At 31.9% G+C, this 8570-nt stretch overlaps 1 long non-coding RNA gene across 1 annotated transcript; it reads left to right on the top strand.

Annotated features, from left to right (window-relative positions):
- The first annotated feature begins 6543 nt into the window (after positions 1-6543).
- On the top strand, positions 6544-7558 carry LOC148614855 (uncharacterized). The gene is made up of 2 exons (XR_015923789.1): positions 6544-6581; positions 6959-7558. It is a non-coding gene; the product is annotated as an uncharacterized LOC148614855 (long non-coding RNA).
- The last annotated feature ends 1012 nt before the right edge of the window (positions 7559-8570 follow it).

Below are 8570 nucleotides of genomic sequence, written 5' to 3'. Positions count from 1 at the left end.
GATTGTGCCTTGGATATATATTACAGATTCGTGAAAACTATCAGATATACACCAAATAACATGTAAATATCTGAAATCATGAAAAAAAGTCCACCCAAAGTCTTGATTCTGCCTTTTTATAAGGATCATTTCTTCCTTCAAAAGTTTGTTTATCTATTATAACTGAAACATTTTATATGTTTTTGTTTTGCCTTTCAAAGAGTATGCTACGATCTGGAGGTTTTTTTTCTGTAGATGTAATATGAAAGCCAAACATGACGGATGCAAGTCAAGTGATGACAAAACTTTCATAGGTCTTTGGTAAAGGTGAAAAACCTGTCAATTATATACATGTAAGTAAATCATTTTCTCTTGTTTACTATTTTTAGCACCTTATACTTGACAAACCTGCTGACACAGTGAATCATGAGATGTATTGTCTTCTGAGATTATAATCTGAAGGGAACTCATTCTACAAGATAAACAGAAAATTATTACAAGTACTTTAAGACATAACAAACACATTTCCCGCATTTTTTCATCATAACTCTAAAAGATATAACTGATCGTTAAAAAATACACAAAAAAAGTCAAAGTGTTAAGAAGTTTTCTATTTTCAATATCGACCAGTTTCTCATCCAATGAGTCCCATACTACATACAACATGATTAAAGAGTGTATATTGCTAAGAAACTGAAATGATTTTGAGGTCTACTACTGGTAGTCATCGAAATGCTGTATCCTTAATATGTTTATTTTTGTTTCTTTTTAATCAGTTTTATTTACTTTAAGAATTGAATGTTTCGTTTTTTGTGTTTCATTGGTTTGTAAAAGCATAGACCATAGCATTTTTCAATAACTTCATGACAAGAATATGTGACCAGTCAACGCTTCTACATGCCCATGAAGCATAATAAATTAAACATTCATTTCCTGTAATTACATTTTTCATGTTTCTCTTATTTTTGTTCACCTGTGTCAAAAAGTCCGCGCTGGCGAACAAGAAATGCAGTACACAGTAAAAGTAGACCAGCAATTGTGGGCATGGTTCATGTGAGTAGCTAGAAATGTGCTAGACATTTACTTTTGAAACATCATGTTTAAAGCTGATTATCCTATAAGACTATCGTGATTTGCACAGTAGATGTAATTATTAGATATTGACTGTAGGAAATTATGGTATATAAAGGTGATTATGGAACTTGGTTTGAGTTGTCACCTCGAGGCTTATAACCTCTCCTTACATCCAGCTAATTAAATCAAAAGGGCAAAACCGAGCCATATATATAGGCTTACAGTTTTATTATTTCACAGTGTTGACTGCAGAAATAGGATAAACAACTACTTGTAATGACAGATGTATCATTACCTGATGAGCATCCTCTGTAGGGATAATATAACCATCTATAAAATTTCTGTCAAACAGAGCCCTCAGAGCTATAAGGCTCTCTGTAGTATTCACACGTGTCACAGGAGGGGTCTGTAAGTCAAAGATAAAAACAATATCTCTTGAAGATGTTTTGGTTCACAAATGTAGTCTACCATCTTATGATCAAATTTGCCATTGTGAAAAGAGACCATTACATTGATGAATAATATAATATAGTAAATAAAACAACTTAACCCACATGACAATTGAGAAGCATACATTGGCATGTGCTAAAATCTTATTAAGGCAGGTATGCTGATAGAAACGTGAAATTGTGAGTGTTGACTAAAAGGCTAAAAGGGCCATTTGAATAATATGCTAATGAAGTACGTCCATAAAATCAAGTGCGTAGGACACACAGACGCACATCTAGTGTGAAGTGTCCATGTTGATATAGGAAAAGATTGTCATTATTTATCAAAAATGGGGTCAATTGGATGATTCCTGATACCTGATTATCTTGACCTCTATACCTTTGTATAGTATAATTATCATATGGTACACTTGAAGTAAATCCTTTTGAAAAAAAAACGTAATCTGAACAAATAATTTCAGTTGGGTTATGATTACATGGAAATTTGTACAAATTTAAGTATAAAACTGAAAAAGTTATATCAACAGTATATCTAGAATAGTAAAAAATGCTTTCAAATGTTATTGTCATTATAATAAAAGAAAGAATTGGCAGCAGGCTTCGAATTCATGAACCCCTTCTAGATATTTTACTTCCTGTATAAGAGCATTTAGTCAGGGGAAATGGTTGATATAAAACCTAGCTGTATATATCGGCGTTAAAGTTGTGATGTTGGCCCTTCTGTCTGCTCTAAAAGACCACAACAGCCACAATTTTACACCTGAAATTACTTAAGATTGCGAAAATGAGTACGTACGGTAACAAGAAAAACATATTTTTTTTCCAGCTCAATACTTTTTGGTTCATCCTAATTAACAAGTTTTCTTCCCAAACTTACAGAAAGGAACATACAAAATCACTGGTAAAAATATAATACATTACTTCATATGTACTTACATCTCCAGGTTTACAATTTTTTCTGTCGTCAATGGTTACCGTTTTTTAGCCATCGTTCCTCTTAACTCTCAGGTGAAAGTGGTCTTTTACTGGAGTTGATTCTTTAAAAGAAACATGAAAAATAAAGTAGTTGGATAATTTACATTGATATCAACTAGAAAATTACAAAATATTTTCTTTATTCACATTCCTCTTATCAACAGCTAGGCAACCTTTAACTATTTATTTGGTGACCAAAGTCTATTAATATTAAATGGAAAATTTGCTCAGTTGGAAAATACAAAACCGAGAGGAAGTTTCTTCAATGAACACTTAATTCAGAATTCACAATTTATATTGCATAATTTGCGGTGAAAATCTGTACAAAACTTTGGATTATGGATTTTGGAAATTCATAACCGAAAGCACTTCAGTACACAAAACATACAATGTTCATTGTCCTCACTTAATACTAGAGAGCTGGGTGGTATTTATAAGGTAAAAGACACCAGAGGACTCTGACCTTGCCTTGAAGGAACAGTTTCAGCTCTGTACAAAATGATTCAGAAACTGTCACACTGAGTTCTGTTATAGTTAGCAATCAAAATATTACACCAATGAAAAAAGAGCCTATTTTAAATGGGCATAAAGTACCACCACAATACCAGTATCATACATTTGTGAAATCCATGGAAATTTAACAGTTAATGAAATAAAATGCATCATTATGTAAAATTTTGTATGAAATTTTAAATGTGGGTAATGTATGAACATCTTATAGTTCACTTTGACCCTAATTCAGCAAAATTTTAATTTGCATATTATATTTATATTTGATATATCAACTCAAGTTATTCAACATTTTAACAAATGAGCCACAGCAAGTTTGTCATGGTGTTAAAATTAAACAAGAGGATAACAGGAGCCTGAATTGCTCACTTGATTAACTGTTTGCCTTTCAAGAGCAAAAACTCTAGTAAGGAGTCATCCTAAAACTTCCACCAAATACCTATTATAGTTTTCAAGATATTGGGTGAAACCTCCAAAAAAGTCATTTTCCACCTTTCAAGGGCAATAATTCTATCAAGAAGTCCTACAACTTTGACCAAATGGAGATTTTTGTAGACCTTATCATAAGGATAATTTCATCGATTGAAAGTCTTTTTTCAGTGATAGTTTTCAAGATATTGGCTAACACTGCTAAAGGTCATTTTCACCTTTCAAGAACAATGACTCTATAAAACAAGGAGTTGTCCTACTACTTTGACCCACTAGTTTTGCAAAGCTCTCCAAAGTGAAGAGGAAAGTCACATTCGTTTTTCAATACCCCTTATAGTTTTTGAGATATATGTAGAAATAAGTGACTTGACCCCTGTGGTCTAAAAATAGAAACATCAGACATATTTTACGCTTGATCTATATAATCGACACAATTTTCAAAGTAGATACCGTAAAGGTGTTGATGACCAAGTTAGAAAATAATCCTTAGAGTGGTTTCAGAAGAGAAGAGTTTGACAACGATAGACAAAGACGGATGCCAAGTGATGGCAATAGCTCACTCGGACTAATACAGTAAGTTTGTATTTTGCCAACTCAAGTTTCACAAATTTTAAAACCTTTTTCGTTATGATTCCTTTGGAATACTAGGAAACTTGACATTCAGCTTATTATATAAAACATGTGACATAATTTTGTAATGTAGATGTGATAGACTTTTTTGTAAAAGCGTGATAAATGAATAAAAAAATAAAAAAAATATAATACGAAATATAAATAAAAGAAAATGTTATAGAATGGAGTTTACTTTGAGTTGTTTAATGTTAGTTTCAGTATATTGTTGTTATCCATATGCAAGGTATACCAAGGGACAATGCTGTAGGAAATGTGATGGTAGTTCATCTAACACTTGGTGCCAATCTTTAAAACCCCCAGGGTTCAGATTGCCAATGAGCTATTTGTGTTAAAAATCATTCATGGTATGAAGATTTGAGGTGAGGGAATTATGGCAGGACAGCCGACTAGTTAATCCCTGTTGGGATTCGACGCTGATTGTGATTGGATCGACTTGACCTTCATTAAGGTTGGAAATCAAGTCATGTATAGATTGAAGAGATTGGAGAGAATGGAGCTTAGGACATCCCATTGTTTTACTCCACATTTGGAGATAAACTTTGTACTCAAACCTTGTTTAAATTTCAAAGTACAAGAGGGATTATGATACATTGACAGAATTATTCTAAGAAACCGAGAAAGGAAAATTTATAGATAATTTATAGAAAAGACCATTACGCCATGCCGTATCAATTTAGAAATGCTGTGAAAACCTTTTTACTGTTTGATTGATCGGTTTCGACAATGGAATTAATTGTGAATATATGATCTGTAATTTTTTCTTAACATCCAATTTGTTTTTTTGTGGATTAGTGTATTATCATCTATAAACTGATAAAACTTTGTTGAAAAGTTTCCCTAAATTAAATGATAGGGAAATTCCTCTATAATTTGATCAGATAGACTTGTCCCCTTTCTTCTTAACGAAATAGAGCTTTTATTCAGCTTTATAGTTTGCAAACCATGCCTTTGTCTCTGGCCTTATAGTTTCTTTATTTTTAATTTTTAGATACCTACATGTACCTTAAAAGTGTGATAAGCGTAGTCAAAATAAAATTGTCTGTAGGGAACGTGTTTCGGTATATGACACTAAATTATATACAAATCGATTTATATAATAAAATTATCAGAGGGGATGGGTCAACTTGGGGACAGAAAAACTTGGGGACGGATCGACCTATTACCTTTCATTCCACAGTTTTGGAAATTGTCCATTTATGAAAATCGCTTTAAATAGATTGGCTCTATAAGAGAGTAATCAAGGGAACCAAGGTTATAGCGGTAATCAAAAGAATGTAATCCAGGGACAAAGACCAGACATGGAAAACAGACAAACACAACAAAGAACATAAAGTAACTAAAATCATACATACAAAGTAACAAAAGTAAATGAGCAACTCGGACTCCACTAAAACCTAGGAGCATGGACCAGGTGCACCGGTAGGGTAAGCGTCCTCTGATATAAGTTCATGATATACCAAATTTAATCATTTCGCTTGATATTTGGTCGCTGACTGTTGGTTGTTTATTTCTAATAGTTTTAACTGCTTTCAATATTTCATCTTTAGCGAAAAAAGGGACTATATAATACCAGATATCTATAGTTAAAGGAATTTGTTAATTAGCCAATTTATCGATAAAATTATCACGTGGTGAAGAACGTGATTCCTGACCTTTCCAAAAAATTATTAAACTGCTTTTTTTGATGAAATGATCTGAAATAATTGTAGCAGACGCTCAGATAACGTATAATGGGAAACTGAAGGATTTATTCAATTGTCTTAAAAAAAAAAAAAACAACAAAAAGTTGAGGTAGGTTAATGTGAAAATAATAAATTTAATTTTGAATTATTTTCATTTTCGTAATGGAATTGTTTTCAATGCTTCTTTTTTGTTCGTTTTGAATAGAATAGGAAACTGTATAAACTCGCAATACTTTGTTAGTTGTGATAATTTGAATTCAAGTTGTCATTGTCGTTTAAGTAAGTATGAGATCTCGCGTGATTATGTGAGATTTCAGTTAGTTGCAAATCTCTTAAATTACAAGGTCTATAATAATAGTAACATAAAGTCTGCTAAAAATCATTGTATTCTTGTTTTGTCTCCTCTTTCCCAGAAACTTAAGTTAATTAGTTTTTTCCAGAGAGATGAGTTATGAAAATAATTATTTCGATTGTTCTCAGAGCGTTTATTATTTTTTTTCAAAGAAGTTACTAAATTCTCCTTTGTTAGAATTTTCAACATTATCCTATATGGTTAGGTGTACGCATGCGTCGGCAACAGACGGACAGAAATTTGCTCAACCAAAGATTATGAAAATACCAGCTCCTATATTGATATGAAAGTCAATATCTAAACACAATATACATTTGGTAACTAATTGTAAGAGCCCATATTGTAAACATTTATAAAAAAAGGAACACACACACACACACACAAAAAAAAAACAACAAAAAAACCAACAAACAAAGAAAAAAACAAACAAACAACGAACACTGTCTTAGCGGTTTTAGGTACTCACAAATTACACCACTTCCGGTTTAGACACGTGAGGTAAACAAACACATTTTTGATAATATTTTATTTTACTAATCCCTTTATGCTTTGCTATTCATGTACTAACAATACTTCATACACCATTGTCCTCTTGGACCGCACACGAGTCCAGTCTAACTATCGTCCATAGATATAATAACGCTGTTTATTTTGCTGAACTGTCTAAACTGGAGCACGTATTATATACACATCAAATTACAGATTGAAAATGTCAATTCTGAATACACTACTCATTCAAGCAAGTCAACATTACATTGTATATCTGTGTACTATTGGCTATATCATTCATCAAAAGTACACTGCAGTAAAAAACCGCTGCGTATAAACATCAATGATGACTACCTTTTTTAAAAAAAATTCTCTTAAATGAACAGGTTGAGTTAAACCCAGTCCAAAGAGCACCACGTTGGCCATGTGGATTCTGCGGAAAAGGTGTTTACTGGAAACAAAAATGTGATTCATGTAAAACATGGTATCATAAAGATTGTCAAGGGTGCATTCATACCTTTATGTAAAACATAATGGACAACAGCAATATATCATGGAATTGTTTCAAATGTGGTCTTCCAAATTTAAATTGTTCCAAGTCAGTCGTTTAAGATACAGATTGATTTTCTTTTATATAATTATTCATATAATTGTAGCAGTACCAACATCAAATTTACTTATTCCATCTGACAGTAGAACAAACACAGCAACACATACACGTTTAAGCACATTCAGACCTCAAAAGACAGTTACAAATACTCATAATACAATTACACAATGCAATAAACTACCAATGCAGTACATTAGACGCTCGGCGTATGATCTTCGACAACAAATGAACGCTAGAATACTGAGAGAAGAAGAACTTCGGTTAATCATTGACAACGACGAGAGATGTTGCTGAGCCCATTACTAATCACGGTTTTACTTATGACTCGGTTATTAAACTATTGTTATGCTAAACGATAATATAAGCTCTAAATCTATTTATCTTAGTCTCTGTGTTCATGACGAAAATTATGTCCAGGACGTCATTATCAGATGATGATCAGGCAGAGGAGATATTGGTGTACTTTAGTTGAATGCATTTTTGTTTATAAAGTAAACTATTATGCATTCTTTTACCTTGTTTCCAAGAGTAATTAAGGGAACCAAGCTTATAGCGGTAATCAAAAGAATGTAATCCAGGGACAAGACCAGACATGGAAAACAGACATACACAACAAAGAACATAAAGTAACTAAAATCATACATACAAAGTATATTATACTGGGTTATCCCATGTCGGTGGTCAAAATGTTTTCGGCCGATCGAGTAAACGATCTGGCCAGACGACGCTAATATTATTTATATATATATATATCTATAATTCGGACATTTCACTTTTCACTTCTGGTTATTATGCCATATTCTTGTCTTTGCTAAATAATCAAACTAGTGAATGACAATCAGATGTCAATTATCCGCCGTTATTGTCGTCGTACCCTTCTACCGGCGATTAACCAAGAATGGAATACAATACAATTCCACTAAATAAATAGAAATATTCTAGTATTTGATTTATTCATGAAAATATAGTATTGGACAAAAATGACTTTATCTATTTTATCTTCTAAATGAGAAATATTTACATGTGGGAATTTAAACACTTTGCTTTTTAAGGCAAATTATTTCAAAATGATATTTATTTCATTTCAATTACTATTCAAATATTATTTGGTTGGAAATGATTAAGCATCGAAATCATTTAGAATGTTTTTTACATCACTTAAAATTGATATACTGTAGGGCGATCTGTATGATCAGATTATCGAAACTCGCTTTTAAATGTTAAATTTTCAAATATTTTTCAAACATTATATATGCAATTTTTGTGCAACTTATTTTTCATTTGAATTAATTCTAAATTTGAAAATGAAATCATTTATACATTTAAAAAAACCAAACCAAACAAACAAAAAACCAACCAAACAAACAAACAAACAAAAAAAAACAACA

This window comes from Perna viridis, chromosome 6 (genome assembly GCF_037379345.1).
Source record: "Perna viridis isolate PV_CMFRI_1.1 ecotype Kerala chromosome 6, ASM3737934v1, whole genome shotgun sequence".
Lineage (NCBI taxonomy): Eukaryota > Metazoa > Mollusca > Bivalvia > Mytilida > Mytilidae > Perna > Perna viridis.
The sequence above is the reverse complement of the archived record's forward strand: the minus strand, read 5'-3'. Positions and strand labels throughout refer to the sequence as shown.